Raw genomic sequence first — 22,762 nt, 5'->3', positions numbered from 1 at the left:
AGCTGTGGCGCTCGACACGCCACCGTTCGCCCGGCGAGCTTGGCCGAGTGGTCTCTCTCGGACGGCGTGGACCAGATTGTGTCGGTGATGTTATTCATGGTGTAAATGTGAAATAGAGTTGTGAGTTTTTAGTCATGTCTGTGAGGCGCGAGGTAAAATGCGACGCTCTAGAAAAGTCATTGTGGATATCTGAACCTCCGGGGTGCATGTCTACAGCAGGGGTTTCTAGACATCCTCGACGTTGTTTGAATGTTTGTGCCTAAATGTTTTGGCATGTGCTTAGGTTGAATGTTCATAGGCAATGTTATGCCGGTTGTTAAAGCAGCCTCAATCGTGTTCTGCACGAGAAAAGCAGCCTCAATCGCGTCCTGCACGAGAAAAAACAGCCTTAACCGCATTCTGCATGAGAAAAGCAGCCTTAATCGCGTCCTGCACGAGAAGAGCAGGCGTAATCGCGTCCTGAACGAGAAAAACAGCCTTAATCGCATTCTGCATGAGAAAAGCAGCCTCAATCGCGTTCTGGACGACAAGAACAGCTTTTATCGCGTCCTGTACGAGAAACACTATCCACTTAACAAGCACGCTGAAGTGGATCGCTTCCTTCTAGCAGGCCGCAGGGTCTAGCTGACAAGTTGGCTGGTCCTTTATTTGATTCAAACTAATGAGCCCATTATCAAATTGACCTGAAGTATTCGTCCCGGGGAATGATGGAATGACTCGCCATTCTGCAGCGAAAATTGCCGATCAAAGCCTCACAGAACGCTTTTATCGAAACCGCTCAGTTCTTTTGCTGACAAGGCCTGCAGCATCAGCGCCGCAGATTAATAATTTGCAGTCTGTCGCTGCCCTGCCGCACCCATTTCTCTATCGATATTTACAATGGGAGCCCGGACGGATGCTTCGGAGAGGGACGCCGATTCTTGCCGTCATTTTCGCCATCCAATTCGAGGCCAAATGTCACCCGATGCCGCCTGGAAGTCTCCGGGGATCAGCTGCGCCGCGGTCTGGAGGCTCCTCCTCCGCTCCGGCCATGGGGGGCTGTTAACGATGGGGGAGGGGAGGCAGCGGCTTCAGCGCAGCCTGCAGTATCAGCCGTGGTAATGACTCCCCTCCCCTCAGCTCACTGGCCTGTGGCGGTCGACACGAGCGGCGCGCTGGCGTCTGTCGCTGTGCCGCAGCGCCCGGACGGAGAAGGCAGCCCGCTGGATCCGCTGGGCGGAGAACAGCGGTGCCGCTGCTGGGCGCCGCCAACCTGCACCGCACAGACACCGACGGCGAGCATAGGAGCATGCTGCTGAAGAACGACCGGTCGGAGCACAGAGTCGGCTGGCCCAGGCGGACTGGACTGACGCAGAGTCAGCTGGCCCCGGCAGACTGGACTGGTGCAGAGTCAGCTGGCTCAGGCAGACTGGACTGGTGCAGAGTCAGCTGGCCCCGGCAGACTGGACCGACGCAGTCAGCTGGCCTAGGCGGACTGGACTGGTGCAGAGTCAGCTAGCCCAGGCAGACTGGACTGACGCAGTGTCGGCTGACCCAGGCAGACTGGACCGACGCAGTCAGCTGGCCTAGGCGGACTGGACTGGTGCAGTCAGCTGGCCCAGGCAGACTGGACTGACGGAGACCGAGTCGCCTGGGCGACCGGACGGACAAATCACCGGGCGTATCTGACAGAGCGGGCCCGCCGAGAGCTGAATGCGTCAGTTGGCAGGCTCGTAATCTACGGAGCCGCGCTCTGCAGTGTCAGCTTTGTAAACATGAAGCTCAGGGCCGGCTCGGGACCCGAGTCAATCTTGCTGGGCCAGTCCTGGTACCCCCGGTCGGCCGTCGGCGTCAGCCTGCAGTACTGGTCTGAGGCCTCAGTCCTCCGTACCAAAAAAAAGAAGATACAATCCGGCCAAGCTCCAGCGTCAGACCGCAGCGCCAGTCCTGGTGACACGCTTCAGCACCCAGCCCACTTCGGCGATGCGCTGCCGTACCCCTTCTGGTGGCATCCCGTCCGAACGGGGCCCCACACTGCCACGCTGGTTCTGGTAGCGTTCATCCGGATGTGGTCTGGACCTGGCACCGGGTCCGGTCGCTTTGGCTTCAGCCGAGCCGTGCGGTCCGTTCCCATGAGTGACAGCCGGCGCAACAGCCGTCTGTTTGCCGCAAGCAAACGAAGACGGTCCAGCCGGCCACGTGGCTCGCCGAGGCGGCATCCAGACTAAGTGCTGCCATCAAACGCTGCTGCGAGCCCTAATGGCCTCAAATATAAAATCGTCCGCTATTAATCAACTGAAAGAATGGCTGTCGGCGTACGTTTGTGTTGGCGAGCTTCCATTAATTACAGTGGAACGGAACTAATGACCGACGCTTAAACTATCCGTCTGCTTTGCTATCAAATCATCCATGTCTCCGGGTGCGCAGCGATAATTGACGGCTGCGCTAAAGCTGTTTGTTTGCATTTCTCGCTCATTACGTCCATTTTGGGTCTTTGCTCTGGACTCCTCAAAGGGCAGTTTTCAACTTCTGAGACGATCACAAAAAAACTCCATGCAGTGAATAGACATAATTGGTTATCACCGCACATACCGATGAAGAATGTTGAGTCAGGGGATGATAAGTGAAATATAACAACAACTTTTATACAGTTTTCAGCATGCAATGTGGATGAAACATCTCAACAGCGGCCAGTGGCGAAGCTAAGATTTTTCTTAAGAGGGAGTCAAATCGAGCCACAGCAGGCGCTTTCACCCAAGGGGGCCCATCATCATCGCTGTAGGAACCCGCTTTTGTTCGCAGGATGTTTTTAGGCTCGAGTTCTATTTTGTTCCTTGGGGTCCGTTGGTATATTTTAAAAGCCCTTTTGGCTTTTAAACTGCCAAAAAGTATTGATGTCTTCGATCCCAGGCAGCCCCCGTCACCTCCATGGGGGGGGGGGGGGGGGCAGTAAGTCGTAAGTCTACCCGCTTAGCTGCACCACTGACAGCAACAACTTACTTCACATAGGGGCGGACGTCGTCATTCGTGTTCCAGCCGCTAACGCAGCTGTGTTGAAGGGATGCTTATAACCACATTCGCACCTGTTTACTCAAGTCTCACTTCTAAGTCACTTCGAAAGATCTGAGGCTGACCTAATCGGGGTCAACCTTAAGCCAATGCCCACATGCCTAAGACCTACGAGATGGAAGCACTGCCTAAAAGCTGGGACAATCATCGCGCATTCTCATTTTAAGAGGACATACTTGGGAGAAACAAATCTCTAGAAATGTTTTTGGTTCCGAAGTTCCGGTCAAACTCGTCACAGTGCGCTGAGACTAGGTTTTTGCGCTGCTAACAATATGGAACGTAATGCATCGAAACCTAAGCCTACAAGGATTCTGCTGAATGCTAACTAGCTAAATGGCTTCCCTTTATCAACGCGGGGCCGCACGACTCGCCGCGATAGCAGTTTAGTCACGTGGCCTATTGGAAAATATTTGTGTCGATTGGGGATAAAACAAAATGATTCTTGCTCATTACTTTTTTACCTGGGCAGTAATCGGGGCATCGATCGGAAAATCCCACAAAATTTGCAATTTCACATGAAAGCATGAGCTCAGGAGAACGAAAAACTAACTTCACTGTACACAACTGGCATGCCGAATTGACCAGGTCTAATCGACATGGTATGTACCCACAGCACTGTAAAATCTTGACTTCAGTTGTGGCCTTGTCTTTTGCAACGCATCAATTTTTACGAAAGGGCCAGATAAGTTACGTCGTCGTCACATCTCAGCAAGCAAGCGTTCCACGTCTGCAAATTTCACCATCATGTACTTAATAAGGGTTACAACAGTACTGGCCGTAGCTTACCGATGGGGACCACTTGATCGTGTGGTCATGCGGCTGTGATCATTGACATTAGTCATGCTCCTAAACACTTCCTTCCACATGAGGAAGAAACATTTATAATTAATGTTCATCGGCCAAATGAACAGACGATCACCGCGAACCCAAACAACTCAGTTTTTCGACAAAGTTTGCTGGCTGCTCTGGCGGCGCTAGTGACGCTAACGAGCAGACGCTTCCAAAAATGGCGCGGTGCACATGTCTGGCAGGTATGACTCCGATCCGATTACAACTTCAAACACGGCGTTGGCACGTGTGGAGCCCGAAGGAACCCCCAGTATGGCCCTCGACATGCCGCTCATACGAGACTGATCGCATCATGGCACACGTGCCTTTTCATTAGCCGCCGAGAAAATCAATGTTTTTCTCGGCTGTCCGAGGACATTCTGTGTTCAGGCACACTGACTAATGGTAGACGTTGGATGTATGTCACAAGAACGGACCAAAATGGCAATGTAATGACGGTGCACGCTGGCCCAGCAGCCAAGATTTGGAGTGCTGGCTGGGAAATGGTGGCTCTATTCAGATCGGGCGAAGCCAAATCCCCTTTGAGGCCGCCGATGGCGTATTAATCATGATATATGTCGGACTGATATTGTCTGGCATGATATATGCCGAAATCAATACCGTTATCATATTCTTTGCGGCGCCTATAGGCACTAGGCAGATTATAAATGCATAAATACATTTGAGTGTAGCTTAACATTTCAGAACTAGTCCTGAGTAGGTCGTAGCATGAACGTGAAGCACAAAGCTACGCCCAGTTTACACACGTCCCTTTGAAAATTTGGCAGGTCCCAAAGCCCACACAGTTACGTGCATGAAGACGCATCGGATGCATCAGCGCGATGTCTGTGTGTCGCTGCGGTTGAATGTCACGATGCGTTGCAACAGTTGCCGGCATTGCATGAGAGTGCGGGTTAAGGCCTAGATTCGACGCTCAGAGCCATGCATGTTTGGATTTACTCGCTTCATTCGGCGCGAGGCATTGCCATCTAATGACCATAGTAGCTGAACGCCCTGTAAAGTCATTGACAAGATTGCTGCCTATTCAATCGCTCTGAAAGCCTGAGTGGTTTCGCGGGGCTTCGGCAGCTGTCATGTTGTGTACCCGCCAGTGACGCATTCGCCGGTGCTCACGCTGATAGCGGCGCATTACTGATTCAATAACTTCACTCGTGTCATTCCATCGGTTCGGCGCTCTTTGAAATAGCCCAGCTGGATCTGAAATTGGATTAATGGACGCACTTGTCCTTAATGCAGCTCCCAATATCAATACAAAACTAATCAAGGGGGCAGATTTCTTGGGGAATGTGGAGAAATAAGGAATATATCTAGCCTTCAGCAGTGATTTGGGTTGTTGCTCAATGCGTGTCGTAGTCCCACTAGATGTACTCCGGTTCATATCTGCCATATATTCTGGAGTGCTATATCCACACAAGAGGGGGCGCGTGACTGGCAGCGTGTCATGATCTATATCTGCCATTGAGAGCAACCAGGCGACAGACAACAACATAAGCCCGGACAGCGGCAACGTCCGTGCGGGCTGTGCGAAGGCAACATAACAGCTTCGTTTACCAGGCGCACTGCGCCTTTGACGCAAAAGGTTGCGCATACGGTCGTACCAAGGCTTGAATCCGCGAAGCGTAATGACTGGCTTATATTGTTGCCATGACTTCTCTCGCCGGGCGGCAGCTATTTTTACGCTAGCACCATGTCCGGGAGTAGCGGACACTCTCGCACCGTGTGAGGGAGTGACGGTTACTCTCGTACCGTGTCAGGGGGTGACGGTCACTCTCTCACCATGCCAGGGAGTGACGGACACTCTCGCACCATGTCAGGGAGTGACGGTCACTCTCGCACCATGCCAGGGAGTGGCAGTCACTCCAGCGTCATGCCAGGTAGTGGCAGTCACTCCAGCGCCATGCAAAGTAGTGGCGGACACTCCCGCGCCATATCAGGGAGTGGCGATTACTCTCACGCCATGCCAGGGAGTGGCGGTCACCCTTGCACCATGTCAGGGAGTGGAGGACACTCCCGCGCCATGCCTGGGAGTGGTGGATACTCCGCCGCCATATCAGGGAGTGGGTGGACACTCCCGCGTCATGCCAGGGAGCGGCGGTCACTCTCGCGCCATCTGCTCCCAAATGGGTTCAAGACACGACGGGAAGACTAGTGTACAGATAGCCTGGTGTGCCGAGAATCCATCTGTGTTCAGCTTAGCGCCAATTCCCTTCCAAGTCAGTTCGATCCTAGTGCTTGGGAACGAAAATACAGGGAAGCATTCCCTTCCGAACATCAATCATCAGCTTTCGGACTAATGGGCACGCAATCGCGCCGTTGGTCAGATGCGATGCAGACGATTTATCTAGCACTAATCTAAAAAAAACTATCGTGAATACGTCGCTTGGTCTTGAAAATGGCAAGTATGGTTAGTACCTTTTTTGCACTGATCCCCGAACAAAGTTACTTTACTGCCATCAGACCGCAGAACACGATTTGTCATAACAAATGACTCAGCACGTTTTCAAAAGAGCAGCCATGGCTCAGTGAGCCTGCCATAAACTGGCGTCTTTTTACAACACAGGCGCATTAAATGCATCGCCAGTGACGTTGAATTTGACGGCGCCGGCATGCACCGTTTGCTCATGTTGCTAGAAAGGTCGCTCAAGGTCGCTCTGAGATCCCTTCGTCCGGCTAGGGGCCAAACAGTCACTAAATAAGCTCATTTGCACAGCATTCGCATGAAGCAACCAATCGTGAAGGCACCCGGCGACAGCGTAGCAAGCTTCCTCCTTTAAAGCATCGGCTGCATTGCAAACAATTCGCTGGCTCTGGTGTGGTGCGTGCAGCCTTGGATAATGGGCCAGTCGCCCAGGAAAAATGGTGCGAAATCTATCCACGTCACTTTCGGCTCAATTTTCACCTCCGCTCCGTCACGCAGCGCCGCTCGTTAGCATCGCAGTGTACGGCCGCGAGCGTCACGCCCATTTGGACCTCACCCCGCGACGCACGCGCCACAATGCAGCCCTCTCTATTTCCGTCGCCATTGTCGGCAGTTTTTATCGCTCCGTTTGCGGGCTGCTGCTCCGCGTCCGCTTCTGTGCATCTACGGGAGGTGGCTGCCCCAGCTCTGTTGGACCACCCTGTGACAGCGGCAGGTCTGTGAATCTACGTGGGTGGCTGCCCGGCTCTGTTAGACTACCCTGTTACAGCGGACGGTCTGTGCATCTACGGGAAGTGGCTGCTCCAGCTCTGTTGGACCACTCTGTCAAAGCGACCGGTCTGTGCATCTACGGAAAGTGCCTGTCCCGTCTCTGTTAGACTACCCTGTTACAGTGGCTAATCCCCAGGCACTGCCAGGGCGCGACTCACCAAGCTGTCTCATCGTCTCAGAGTTTCTGCCGGCTCGTGCAGTGGACTCGGGCGCCCCTCTCCCCGCCCCGCCGTGCATGTCCCCCCGCGATCATGTCTCCGCCGGCCATTGTCTGCACGACCCCGGGACCAGCCAGCTTTGAAGATCTTGGAGAGCTGTGCGTGCCACCCGCCACGGCGGTTGTAACAAAATACATGCTATATTGTAAGCATCCTGGAACTGGACACATACCTGATCATCATTCGGATGGCTTCTGGGTGGGGCAGTGCCCTCTCCCGGTATAGTATAGAGCTCAGTATAGAGCTCGGACTCGGTATAGAGCCGAACGCGGTCTCCAACCGTCATCAATTGAAATTCTCCCTGCTCAAAGCTTATAAGAGATCTCTTTTACTGCGTTCCTCCATGCGCATTTTCCTTCCATGCCAATAACACATAAGTGGCGTATTCTACATGCTGCTGTACCCGCCGGAGCCTGCAGCCGAACTCAATGGACCAATAGTCGCGACGTTTAGTGCACATGCACTAGCCAAGTAAAAAGCATGATGACAATTGTAAATGCATTCAGACATGAGGTACTCATATTGCGAATGCCCATCGCATTAGTCTTGAATGCATACTATGTTCTTCAGTTTTCTGTCTAAACATGCGAGCTTTCAACGGATCGGATGGATCCTAACATGATTGATTAACAACCCATTGGTTGAACCGGACTGGGCAAGAAAATCGCTCAAACTTATGTCAGGAATGGAACGCATTGGGAAACTGACCGAGCTCAAACGAGCTGAAACGGATTGCAGGCCGCCTTAGAATGACAGCTGCTGTTCATGCCACTGTTTTCTCTCATGCTTCAAGTGCTATGTGCATCACGCGTCATTTTCCTAAAATAAGCTGAAACGTAATGGGCTTCTGCGTATTATTATAGACACGGTTCATTTTCGTGAAGTATAATCCAGCGTAAGAAATGTGAAGACGGCCGAATGAATCTAAGGTCACTTGCATTCGAACGGGCTGGAAAATGAGGATTCAGATAGCGAAAAACAAACATTCTACTTTTGGAAAGGCCTACCATGCCCATCGTGTAGATGCGTGCTTCTTACATCCAACAGCTAATGTTTAAAAAACGCCATGTGAGCAGCTGCGAACCCACTTCGGCAGCAATTGTCGCTTGTGTGCACACTTGGAACTTTGGCGGAGTTGGGATGGTGGAAAGTGACTTTTTAATTAACAGTTGAGTTGAAGCTGAAACTTCCATCCAATCCTTCCAATGCCCTACCTAGTTGCCTTGCGTGAGGTCAAGACAATATTTGAATGACACAATAACACCATATTTTACATAGGATTTCTGCACACAACACCATACCTTCATCAGCAATATTTGCCGTCTCTGGTGTGCTCCCCCCCCCCCCAGCCTAATTAACAAAACCAATTGTCTTTGAATGGCACCCATAAAAACCCATGACAACCCTTCAGACATTTGCCTCCACCTCGTGAACATCCTGGGTGTGCGTCTGGTGATTTTCAGTATTAGTGTGCCAGCTGTTACGCAAAGTGATACCTGGACGCACAGAGAGCATACCCGATAAGCAGCGCTGCTCATAAGGCTTGCCAGTGCTGTCCGGTACCCGCAGGCATACAGTGCGACGTACGAAGTCAACGCATGCAACACCTACACTCACCTCACCACGGGGATTTTCGCAGATGCCGCCGGTCTCCAGCGCCGCTGGCTCGTGCTGCACAGAAAATACCGGCGGCCCAATTAACGCCGGTCGGCGTGCTCGGCCGTCGGCAGCGACGCGTCGGCAGCGACGACTGGGCCGGACTTGTTCCACTGGTGATACGGTCGGACCGTACCATCAGAACGGGCCGCGGGACCGTGCGGTATGCTCAGAGGCCTGTTCGGCGCTGTCCGCCCCGGCTCGTGCTCCCGCCGCGTCGTTGTTGTCAGCGCGCCATTGATTGCCGCAGACGAAGCCGTGAGCCGTGAGCACAAGCCCGGCAAAATGTTTGCTGCGAATTGGCCTGGTTTAGTTTTATGGCCGTAAGTTATGTCGCATTCAAATGATCTTGGCATGCACATGATGTTGGCATGGCATGCAGGGACAGCGCCACGCCTCATGTGCTGCTTTGAAGCCTGGATTCTCCGGGCTGAGATCCATTGGACTAACAGCTGGGTTATCCATCCGACTTTCATACAACCAGCATAAAGTATTGGTTCAAAGAGTCGTGTTGGCTTTCGACTGCACGTGCACTGCGGTTTTAGTCCATGCGTCCACACTGCGCAGTTTCAGCAGACGTGTCCACACCCGGCAGTTTTTTATGTGTCAATATTCTGCAGTTTTGGCTCAAGTGTCCACACACCCCACCCTGCAGTTTAAGTTAATGTGTCCACACCCCACCCTGCGATTTTAGTTTTAGTGTCTGCATCCCAACCTGCAGTTTTGGTTGATGTGTCCACACAATACCTTGCAGTCTTAGTTGATGTGTCCACACCACATCCTTCAGTTTTAGTTGATGTGTCCATACCCGATGGTTCTAGTTCATGTGTCCATTTCCTGCAGTTTAAGTCGATATGTCCACACCCTGCAGTTTTAGTTGATGTTTCCACACCCTGCAGTTTTAGTTAATGTGTTCGCACCACGCCCTGCAGTTTTAGCTGTTGTGTCCCCACTCTGCAGTTTTAGTTAATGTGCCCATACTACACCTTGCAGTTTTAGTTGATGTGGTCACACCACACGGTTTTAGTTGGTGTCCACACCCTGCAGTTTCAGTCTATGTGTCTAAGCCACGCCCTGCAATTTGGTTGATGTTCCCACACCCTGCAGCGTTAGTTGATGGGTTAACGCCCCGCAGTTTTAGTTTACGTGTCTACACCATACCCTGCAGTTTTAGTTGATATGTCCACACTCGTTCGTCACCTGGTCCTGTCCAGCAAGGAGCAAAAGTTAACGAAATGCAGCGCTGCAACACAATCGTAATGTGTTGCCGCCAATTTTGTCCCCGAATTTGCCAGTTTTTCCTCAAAGCTGGGTTGGTAATTTAAGGCTAAGTTTTGATAGGTGGGGCAGAATCACCCCCCCCCTTCTCCCACCCTACCCCATCCTCCCGACGGGATAGGAGACTGCACCCTGTTCTGAGTGATCCTATAAATCATTTAACGATTTGACTTGTGATTTTTTGGGCAAATGAAGCCCGGGCATACCTCCTCAACCTGCGGGCACGCGCGTACGTTCATTCACTGAAGATAAGCGTACACATAATTTCCCACACTCCCTTCAAGAAGGCATCAACATGTGGCGCTCCATTTTCAATTGCATAGAGACACAGCAGGCCCAATAGCATTTGGCGCCGACGTGTGTTATGAAAGACGCCTTGTCCAAAACATTTACTGAAGTGTGGCTCATTTGGATACCAGCGCAATATATCGTCGTCCAGTTTGGATATGCCATGGAAGATTACAATTTCAATAACGCACCTTCCACCTGCAGATGGCACGCGGCGATAAGGCAAGGTCAACGAACTGTGGCCTAGAAACGACTGACGGGCAGAAATAAAATAATGGTATTTAGTTAATGGCTCCATGAACTTGCTGAGATCTCAGCGTCACCACACCGTCGTACAAGTTTGGTTGGCAAAATTCTGCTCCAACGAAATTAACCCCGGATCATCCCACCTACAGACAGTCTCTGCTGGCCACGACAACCTCAGACAGCCTACAGCTTGGTCACGACAGGCTAAGGCAGTCTTCTGTCCCTGCTTATCACGACAGTCTCAGACAGCGTGTAGTCTCTGTTGGTCACGATAGTCTCAAACAATCTACAGTCTCTGCTGGTTGTGACAGTCTCAGACAGTCTACGATCTCTGCTGGCCACGCTCTGAGAACGTTCGGACACACAGGGGCTTGTCTGCAAGCCACGACGTCGCGGAAGACCCCGCCTCCGATTCAGCTCGCCACCTGCGGAGGACCCGCCTCCGATTCAGCTCACCGCCTGCGGAGGAACCGCCTTCGTCTCAGCTCACCACCTGCGGAGGACCCGCCTTCGTCTTGGCTCGCCACCTGCGGAGGCCCCGCCTCCGATTCAGCTCGCCACCTGCGGAGGACCCGCCTTCGTCTCAGCTCACCGCCTGCGGAGGAACCGCCTTCGTCTCAGCTCACCACCTGCGGAGGACCCGCCTTCGTCTCAGCTCACCACCTGCGGAAGACCCGCCTTCGTCTCAGCTCGCCACCTGCGGAGGACCCGCCTTCGTCTCAGCTCACCGCCTGCGGAGGAACCGCCTTCGTCTCAGCTCACCACCTGCGGAGGACCCGCCTTCGTCTCAGCTCACCACCTGCGGAGGACCCGCCCTCGTCTCAGCTCGCCACCTGCGGAGGACCCGCCTTCGTCTCAGCTCACCGCCTGCGGAGGACCCGCCTTCGTCTCAGCTCACCGCCTGCGGAGGACTCGCCTTCGTCTCAGCTCACCACCTGCGGAGGACCCGCCTCCGTCTCAGCTCGCCACCGGCGGAGGAACCGCCTCCGTCTCAGCTCGCCACCTGCGGAGGAACCGCCTCCGTCTCAGCTCACCACCTGCGAAGGACCCGCCTTCGTCCCAGCTCACCACCTGCGAAGGGCCCGCCTTCCTCTCAGCTCGCCACCTGCGGAGGAACCGCCTCCGTCTCAGCTCGCCACCTGCCGAGGAACCGCCTCCGTCACATCTCACCACCTGCGGAGGAACCGCCTTCGTCACATCTCACCACCTGCCGAGGAACCGCCTCCGTCACATCTCACCACCTGCGGAGGAACCGCCTTCGTCCCAGCTCACCACCTGCGGAGGAGCGCGCCGAACGTCCCGAACGTCCGCGGCCAAGCAGACGTTTGTCGCCGTGCCACTGGGTCAGGGCGAGCTCCTGGTGCAGTCCAGAGGCGGGCAGCTGCTGGCGCTCGCGCCGCGCCGACATGGTGCGCGGGTCAGCGCCGCATTCAGCACATTCGCGGCGCGTTTGAATAATGGACACCGTAACCGTTACTGAGTAGATATAATGGAGTGGTCGGGCGGCGCGGCGGCCGGCCGGCCGATGGGACAGGCCTACCGCGCACCATATTTCCCTGGGGGTTCACCGCTGCCTCCGCCGAAAGCCGATCTCGAGCGGAGGAGAGGGGGAGGGGGAGGGGCTTCGCGTCCCGGCGGAGTCGGCTCGGGGATCGCACCGCTAGCCTTGGCCTTGGGCCTCGGACAGAACACCCAGCCGGACGGCGGCGTGCGGTGACTGAGGCGGACCGACACTTCAGCGTGTGAGAATGCCGCAGCTTGTCGTGAGGGGCCCCCGAAAAGTGGTCAGATGCATCCCGTAGGCTGGGCCAGACGGTGATCTGAGGTGATGTGGGCCAGACGTTAAAGATGGCACATACCTCTGGTTTCGTGGACCGCCACATGCGTTGGGTGGACCACAGTCACTCCGGGGTGGACATGTGGCGGCGTTGACCGCCCGTATCCTGTGATGGGGCGGACGCCACCGTACTGTCGTGTTGGTGATCTGGCAGCCGGTCATTACTGACGCAGGACTAAGTCAATTTCACCCTCTAGTCAGACCTTATCGCCGACTCAAGGGTTTCAACAAATCAAGCAGCTTACTTTTCCGGGAGGGGAGAGGGGGCATTGGGTCATAGTTTTCCCCTGGTCGTAAAAGACGCTTGTTTTGGAAGCGACGATGTTCGGCCGACGGAGATCCGATGAACGCCCAGCTGGCGAGCGCTGACACACGCGTTGACCTGGAGGAGCGCCCGTGGAGCTTCATTCCCATGGTGCTCCCCTGGGAGCTTCAGGGGCAACCGCAGGTATGAAACGCCCCTCAACCGCACCCCTCAGGACAGAACTTAAGCACCCGCAGACTTTATCTGGAAACACCCCCGAGGTCTGAAGCACGTCCAGGCAGGCAGAACTTGGGACGTCAGCTTGTCAGGCAATAAATGGCGTTCGCGAGGTCAGAAAGGCGTCCTAAAACCCTGAAAGCTGAAATTCGTCCCCAGGTCGGAAAAGACCTCCAAAACAAGGCATCCCCGAGCCTCAAAAGTGGCCTCAGGCCAAAAGGACACCCCAGACCTAAACCTACATTCCCAGAGGGCTGAAAGATGACTCTTGACCTACAAATGAATCTCTCAGGCGCGAAAAACTACCACCATGGCCTAACAAGGCATCCTTCAGCTATAGCAATAGACTCCACGTCTAAAGAGATACCCAGACCTGAAAGGATGCCCCAGACCTGGTGAAATGCACTAAACCTGAAATAACGTTTCTCAATACCAAAAGGAAATAACGTTCCTCAACACTAAAAGCAAATAACGTTCCTCAATGCCAAAAGGAAATAATCGTTCCTCAATACCAAAAGGAAATGCCAGGATATGAAAGGGCACACTAAGAGTGTGACAGTACGCCCCCATAGGTTTTTGGCATCATATAAAGTCATGGGTCTAGCTCCTGCTTATCCTATTTTTCGTGCACTTCAGATCAGTCGCCAAATTATCCCTGTCTTAAAATGCTAGCCTTGAAAAGACTTCTAAGACGTAAGTTACACTTTATTCTTCCATTGTACATTTTCCGTGTTTGCATGCCCATATCCATGCATTATGGGCTCAACTCGCGCAAACATATTTTGAGGCGTGATTTGGCAGTCTACCGATCAGTCTTGGGTAACTTCCTGTGCATGTACATATGCGCTATCTATGGACACAGCCGACTGGGTAGAACCACGCCCGGCCTATTCGGCCTTTGGGAAGCCACGCCATAAGGCAGACGTAGATACTGGAACGAATACAAACGTATTGGTTTGAGTGACAAATAAACAGATTCATGTTTAAGATCACCATTTCAAAACACAATTCACCTGTCTCTTCCTCGATTGAGAAATCCGAACCCCAGGGTTCATCAGCACCGAGTAGAGTTTTGTATTACTTCAAAAGATTGAGTATGCCATGCAGGGCACACTAAGGATATATCCAAACAGCTTCAAAAGAAAGGGCAGATCCGTTCAAATCGTCAAGTGATTACCCGGATCAGATTTGTTTGGCTTGGAATAAATCACTTAATATGGGTTGCCACTTACGCCTAAGACACGTACACTTTTCATTAGTAGGAGCATTCCATCGATTTTTTAGGAAATGATTCGCTTGTTTATACATTAACTCCCCCAGCGACCTTTCAGTTGACAGCAGTGTTGTCGCTGGTATAACGATGCCGGGCTGGGCGCGTGCAAGCCCATTGTGCACATCGTCTCACATTGGCTTGCCGGGGCGAGGAATAGGGCGCATGTCCGAGCAGAACAAGTGGAGTTCGACGTGTTTTATGGGACTGTTTTTGTACAAATCAAGTGTCTGGAGAACAGGAATAGAAGCGTCGTATTTCGAGGCACGGCGCAAAAATAAAAAAAAAACGGAAGAAGTTAACGACCTGGGTTTAACCCCGTCGCATAGTCCGTGAGCATTACAGATCAGTGATGTACCCATCTCATAATCATATCACTGGCCTTGAATGCCATAGTTACGCGATGCATTGTGTTTTCGAGACGTTGTTTGACGGAGATCATTAGAGCTCGCTGTCGGTCAGTTTTGGGTACAGCTTTTTATATACGTAGGTAGCACCTGAAGGTAGGGAACAAGAAAGGTAGGAAGGGGTGTGCACGGCCTCTGAGTCTTGTACATATCTTTCAGTTACGCGGCGATGAACCAAGGAGCGGGACGTCGCGCCCCGTGTGGGGCTGAAAAGTTTCCAAGTGCAGTGTGGATGGCACCGACAGCGTGTTTACTTCTGAGCGTTGGCATTACGCCCCCTTCCAAAGATTTCCAATATTATCTATCGCGGTCTGATAACGTGAGTGTTTCAGAGGACAGTGTGTGTTTGTTTCTGTTTTGTAGCAATCGAAAGTTAAGTTTGCAAGTGTTTTGCACGAGACTTTTGCTTCATCACCATATCACTCCAACTTTAATGAAGTTTTTGTATTTCGAAAGGCCAGTAACTGATCGATTTTACAGTTTAACATTCGAGATATAAAGTTGATTTATGTAATATATATATATATATATATATATATATATATATATATATATATATATATATCATAATTCCGTCATCTATGGTCTTTTAGAGTTAAGGAGCTCCACGACTTCGTGAGACAACAATGCCTAGAACATGGAATAGAAGTAGTGCCCCCCTGAAAACGTGTGTGCATTTTTCCGCTCATTACTGAAAAGGCATCGGTCGTGCACCACCGGGAAAATGACATTGCTTCTGTTGCATAGGTTTGCATGGCTTAGCGGCCACATGGTCCCTGCATTTGCCTTATTGAACGCAAACATTAGTATGTCCAAGTGCTCGCATTAGTAATTGTTCAATGTATATCAACGCTGCAGTACGAACATTCATGATAAGTCATACAGAATTAGTTCCCCAAAATATATCAACAATAATGGAACGCTACGCATCTGAGTTTCATCACCGATCCATTCTAAAAACTGGTCCTCGATCAGGTCGCCGATCAAACACGCGTCTCCATGGATGAGCAGTGGCGATACACGAACTAGTTTGAGATGCAGGACCGACCACACGTCAGGCTGTTCCCACCCACCGTGTTTCGCTAGAAATGTCACCAATGTCGCCAACGTCTATCATTATGCGACTGTGTACCAGTGTGATATAGATACCGGGTGGATCAAAGCTCAGTACAAAACTGCAGTTTTAAACTAGAAATACGGTATATGTGCAAGATGGTAACATTTCTAGATTGTGCTATATATTTGGCAGTGGGTAACCGTAGGTAGCATGGCGCATGTGCCAAAACAGTAAATGAACTGCAAATTTGAATGCATGTGTGCAGAGACGTTTGGCAAGAAAATCTCAATGACTTATTCACTACATTTACAGTTATACACTGCTCTACGTCCTTGATATAGCAAGAACATGGCGTAAGCATTGTTTGCCAAGGTATCTTCTCATCCTAGAGGCTGCAGCGTGGGATGATGGCAGCTTTGTTCTGCATGTTGTTTAAAAGTTATCGAGCTGTTCGATTGTCGTAAAGCCGGGGAGGACGGTCATATGGTGGCCGCGCAGTCTTGGTTTATTTGTTTATGTTCCTTTTTTAGGCATAAATAAAGCCTTTTCTTTACTGGTAGGTGCCGTCTAGTTATTAAGTTGCACAGGGAAGGGGAGAGCAGCTTTGAACATCGTAGCGTCACGTGCAGGTGTGGTTATGCCAGTCATACTAAGGTTTAAAAAGTGTTTTAAATTCTTAAAGACGGATGCTGTTGGATTCCTCTCATGACAAGCAACACGCCGTTCTTTGCTGCAGCCATCTAGCTCATTTAGGACTGAACGAACAGAGCCTTTTGTGGGACGGTAGGCTTAACACAGCGTGACCAGAGCAGCAGGATTGACAGTGGTTAAAACTGCGTGATGCAACTTATGGACAGCCCGTTGCTATTTCTTTATATAATCCACATGGCTTCATCTTGAAGATACTAAATGTTCCTATTACTTGTTTATACCAGCGGATGGCGGTCTTGAGTCATTTTTGGGACAAACAGCAGCGCCCTCGTTTAGGTAATGCAAATTGGTAAAATTAAAGTAGTCCAAAGCAAGGTCACAAAAATAAATTGGTGTAATGCAACTTCAAAACCATTAATTAATGTAACATGCAGTTAAAAAATATATATTTATGAAAAGAGATCTTCCTAGAAGACCATAATAACGCCTATCCGTTACTTAACCTGGTCATAAGTCATCAATAGCGAGCCATCCTCGGCATCCACGCTATGGCACTTCCTCAGTTTCCTGAAAGGTGTTTTTTGTTGCCGCGTGCCACTATCGCCCAGGAGAAGCTAGCCATCTATTCTTGAAATACTATTATATCAGAACCTGTCCTCGCAGGGGTCATATCCTTTGGAGACCGTCATGGAGCATGCTGCGTTTAAAGCATACCAGCTTCTCGTTCGGTTCACTGAGCCGGATGATCTGTAACTGACGTCAAAGCAGAGGATCTGTGGGGCTGGGCCGATGCAGTGCTGTGTCTTTCAGTACCCTCTATGGCTATGGTTCTTGTGCGTACACTTTGATCAGATCCCTGACCTGGCCTGCATCTGGGAGCGGCGCAGCGACTCTACCTTGCCGGCTGCCTTCGTCAGTACCCACGACCATCACCTTCATTATTGCCGTTAGGTGGCGTAACTCCCCACCCTCTTGCTGATGACAGTTTTGTCCAGGCAGTTTTGCATAATTAATTACGGTTGACCTGTCAGCACAGCTCAAGCAAGGTTGAGGTGCGTTTGGCCGACTCTCTGTACTTTTGCATATGTCTGCAGTGAGGCTAAAAGGGATCGAAACATGCTATCATTCACTTCCAAGGAGAGCTGTAAGGTTACCTGAGCTCATTCCGTAACCTTCCGCGATAGATAATGCTACCTGAGGTTATGTCATTCCCTTTAACCCAGGATAACGTTGCGCCTGGGATCCTTTCGTGCGGAGATTATATTTGTGCTGTGTGGGAGGTCTACCAGCAACACCTCTGAAGGTTTGAAGAATCACTTGAAGTGACCTGCACCTATATCAACTGCTATGCTACCATTTGCATATTCAGTGACTGGCTGGTGATATAACGGATATGGAGAAACCTTATCCCGTTATCATTTCCAACACTTTTCATTTCAGCTCTCCACACATTCAGAATCACTGAACAAGAACATCTGATGTATCGAGGAATGTTTCGTGAGTTGTATCATGCCCAAGTGGTATTAGGGCGGCTTATCCTGAATTCATGCGGCGAATGGCAACCTTGGGGCACTCTTGAGACACACACCATCGCCCTTTAATCTTTCAGCGTGCCTTTGGCGGTATAAGCACTTGCGTCTTGGGATGAGTGCGGCGATTAATTTGCATGCCATTATGAGCTCTTCCGATATGGGGAATGCATATTTAAGATCTTGCTGTGCATCTAGACCAACTTGACCGCTGTAGTAGTGGGAGAGTGCATGTTATATATATATATATATATATATATATATATATATATATATACGGTAGAGTTTTGTTTCTGCTAGGCACACATTTTGGAGCGGCAGGAACTCTTTATGTCGGGTGCCATATGCTCTTCAACTGTGTCACGGGGTATACTGTACCAGTGGTCCGACGTACCGCCAGTGGTGCCAGTGACTGCTGGCCAGTGATCGCCATGATTTACTGACATGTTTTGCCTGATTGGCTGACACAGTTTCCATGTTTGACTGACATAACTACTGTGATTGACTGTCATGACTGTCATCGCCATGAAACGAATGCCTTCGATAGGTTTCTATCGCAGTAAATGGAAATACCCACCACTGCCTGCAGGTTGTTTAAAGCGACACAAACGAAATATTCAAGGCATGCAAAGTATGATCAAGGAACTGAATAAGCAAATGGATATTGTCTTTCCATACTTCCTTTAGCGACCCAGAAATGACATTTTCACACCCGTTTCCAGGGAGAGAAGCCTGCCTTCGCAGCTCTGGCCAGGTTGCAAAACACCGCGTCGGCTCAGGCTGCTGCGCACTCGCGCAGTTTTCAGTGGCACCCGTGGTGAGTATTGGGCGTTGGGCAAGCAGGCTTCAGCCGCGCTTAACCTAACGATACCGTACGAGAGCACGCGCGAAGGCCGACACTCTTCCGACAAGGCGCAACAGCTGGCAATACCCTGGCCGCCAGCAAGCGCGGCTGTGGCCGGCACGCCCGTTAGCACTGGGCCGCGCAGCGCCGGGCACGGCTGGCCACATTCCATCCTTACATGCCAGGTGCAGCGAGTCATCCTCTCGCGCCCGAGAAGTGCCATCGGGGGCGGCGCACCTCCGCGGGGCGCCCGCCCCTCCGTCACACGGCGCCCGCGCGCGCCGCGCGCCCGGGCGCCTCCGATCGTCGATCGACGCGACAGGTCGGCGGCCGTCGCGTCGGTCCCGACGCGCCGACCGGGGCGCGCGGTGCTCGGACGCAGCCGGGCCGTAAATCGGCCGGCCGGCGCGGCACCGCTCCGGCCGCAGCCTCCGGCGCTTGAATGAATCATCCTGGCGTGACAAACGCCACGGCCGGTGCGCATCGAGCGGCGCTGACCGCTCATGAAAGAGAGATGCGGCGCGGACAGGCGCCGGCCCGCGGAGGCGGCCGGCCCCGCCCGAGCGCCAGAGCCGCCGGCGGTTTTTGCGGGCCGTTGGACGGCGACCCCGTGCCGCGGGTTTGTGCCCGGTGGGATCGGCCGTTCTCGGGTGGTGGAGACCGTCGGGCGTGGTCTCCGCCGCTGGCTCCGGCGTTTGTGGACGCAATATCCGCTGTTGCTTGTGATCTCCGATGTTTGCTGGTCTTCCAATCGTCTGAAAATGCCCTGCTGTGTGGGGCTTTTGTGCCACTGATCTTCGCTCCAGTCGAGGTTTGGTCCTCTCCGATCTATAGCGAGCCTGTTTAGCTCCGTCAGTGCCGCTGAATGGGCCACGTGTTTGCCAAGCACGTTTGCTCAGACCACTGGCCACGATTTTCTACGGCGCAATCCTTTGTCACCTCTCTTTGCCTGTGTGTTCAGACCACCGGGATTGCAAATGGTGCCTAGTACTGAGCGGTTCCACGCTCCGGACTTCACTATCGTGAGCCGTATACCCATGGGCGGCGGCATAGTTTTATTGTAGGGGAGGGGATGACGTTAGCCATGGGTGAGATATGTCCGCCCGCACTCTGGAGCATGCCTTTTAAATGTACCAAACTTATGCCTGCATTAATCCTGAGTGCATCACGTATGTTGACATTATCTCCTTTATCTCCTCAACTGCTGGGATTCTTAGCTGGCGTTGCAAGCAAGCGCGGGATTTCCTTTACCAATTTAGTGTTCTAATGTTGGCTGGTGCGCCGCTACATACAACAAACGGACGCCTCCATGGGTCAGCGAACATCCCTCTCTGGTAGAAGACAGGGAGGAAAAGATCAGTGAGACGATTGTGGAAGCGCAACAGCCTTACTGAACCATCACCACAGTTTTACCTAACCTCAAGGAGTGGAATCCAGTCGAGTACGAGATTTTTGAAAATCGGCGAAGGCTTGAACACCACTGGATAGGGATCGGTGGCATGACAAGTTCAGAACAGACCTGGAAACCGCTGTCGAAAGTCGTTGGAGTGTCCAGGATCCAGAATCTTCGGAGTATTGACCCAGTTTAGCATAAAAGGCCCGTGCCCAATTTAGAACATCTCGGTCTTGGGTCGCTGCATTGTGGGAGAAACCCCTTGAGACTTCAAAACAAATATGGCTTTTGACGCAAACACTAGCATGCAGGTCAGAGTGCAGTTGGGGGCCTTTGCTCTTTTGACGAACAGAAGGTGTACGTAACTTTAGGCCAAGCTTAAGTAGGTTTCGCTGTTTGGACAACTCCCTGGCAGATGTTTATAATAATTTGACCTGACTGTCACTGATCCCGTACAACTATATTGTACCTCCCATGCATAAGTTGAATATCTTATTCATCATGTATTTTGGCGCCGAAAGAATGCGACCTTAATGTCGTCGTTCGACGCAAGCGTATGGTGCCGTTTAAACGCTGACTTGGCAGGCGCTTTCGAGTTCACGCTGCCAAGGCAGCGCGCAAATTCCTGTCTGAATATTTGCATTAAGTACCCAAGGGCCTCTGAACAGCCAAAAGGACATTGAGCAGCTGATGAGACCACTTTGGCCATAGAGGCGTGAGCATACATCTAAATAACTTTGGTGACCTGGCCTCTGAGCGCCCAGAGGGCCCTCGATAGCCAGACGGGCACTTAGGTGACCAGAAGGGCCCCTAAGGAATGATGCATGTCAGTTGGCGACCTGGGAATCCTGGGCGGCCAGTAAAGGACCCAGAGAAGTCAGACGCGAACGCCGCCAGCAAGAAGATCCTCAACGACTAACGTCCTGACAACGACCGTGCGCACCTCTACTCGTGCGAGTGACAAAACGTTTGTGATCGGCTCCTCGAACGAGAGCCTGTTACCGAAAAGCGTATTGGTTGAGGTTTGAGCCAGTGCGTCACACGGATCGACTGATGCTCCCATTCCCAGAGCCAAAACGCTCCTCGAAGAGAGCTTCTGTGGTAAACGCCATAGGACAGAAATCAAAACGTAGTGTAACGTTTCGCTGAACTCACGAGATAATAGGCTTATGTTCGCATATCTTTTTGTTTAAACGGAGTGCTTAAAGCTTTCGCAGTGTTTATTACACAAACATTTTGACAAATTAGTGTATTCCAAACATTACAAAATATGCGCATTAGAAAAAGAAAAAACAGGGCGAATTAAATGATTTACTTACATATTAGTGAGTGGGGAGTTAAATGAGATTTCTCCCACAGGGTCGGCTATTTCAAATAAAACTCTGAGCTTTCCAGAAGGACTTCGAGAAAACTGGTATTTTTGATCAAATCATACGCGTGTGATGCAACGATAAATGAAAGGTATAAAAAGGTGTGATGCTCTCTTTAAGAAGCTATACGGGTCCTTGAGCGACCGCCGTGCCCCTGGTGGTCACAAAGGATCCACTTAACGACATGTAAAGACTCAGGATGGCTTGACGGGCCTGCCAAACAGCAAAAGGGGGCTATATTGCTGCCTGGGCTTCTGTTCTGGTTTTCGTGCTGCGCGAGCCAAAATACCCCCATTTAGGACCGCTGGACAAAAAACCCCACCCTCCCCACCCCTCCATGTTAGGTTTCCGGGGTCCGGAGATCTCTCCCCCCGCCCCTGACGCCAACGGGTTCTCAAACTATGTGCCAGATGCCCAGGTCCGTATTTGCAGATCTAGTTTGATAAAATGCACACTTTCAAGAGCCATCGATGTTAACTTTTCCCTTCATCACCTCCTGACCGGTCACGCAGCTTCGATGTAACTTCATTGTACTGCTCGTCACATTTTCTTTGTCGTGTAAGCTGTCGTGCGTCTAAAAGAGATTATCGACCGTTTTTTTACGCTTGTCCTGTGGGGCATCCCTACTCTTAACCGGTAACCCATGCAACAGGAGGTGATGTGTAAATATCGTTACAAACAAGGCCGTTGCCCTGTTAGGGAATGTAACAACTGTGTCCTCGTTTCGCAAGCACATCGATGGCGGAATCGTGCTTCACTCTACATCTTTGGCAATGCGGTATTCCTGTCTCACTTTACCATGAAGCCTCAGGTTTCTTAAGTGTTAAGTTCACCAAGCCCCTGCTTCATATCTTAGCACCTATAGACTGCATGTTACAGGCTGATGTGCAAAATGTTGCAAAATTAGGAGTTCCTATTATTTCGAAAACCAACTGTATTCAGTACTGAAACCAAATTTCTGTATTGTGTGAGGCCCAATTCAACACTGTGGGTGGGGGACATAGCTACGCAGGGAGATACAACGTTCTATTTCGGTGGCACAACTGCCGAGGGACGCGGGAAAGGCGTTGAGCCACCGAGGTGACGAGCGCGTGATACGAGTAAATGTTTCCAGAGAACATTCGCGCCGAAGTGTGGCCGGCTTGCTCTA

Source organism: Pollicipes pollicipes, unplaced genomic scaffold (genome assembly GCF_011947565.3).
Source record: "Pollicipes pollicipes isolate AB1234 unplaced genomic scaffold, Ppol_2.1 Scaffold_7261;HRSCAF=8764_pilon_pilon_pilon, whole genome shotgun sequence".
NCBI lineage: Eukaryota > Metazoa > Arthropoda > Thecostraca > Pollicipedomorpha > Pollicipedidae > Pollicipes > Pollicipes pollicipes.
Note: the sequence above shows the minus strand (reverse complement) of the source record.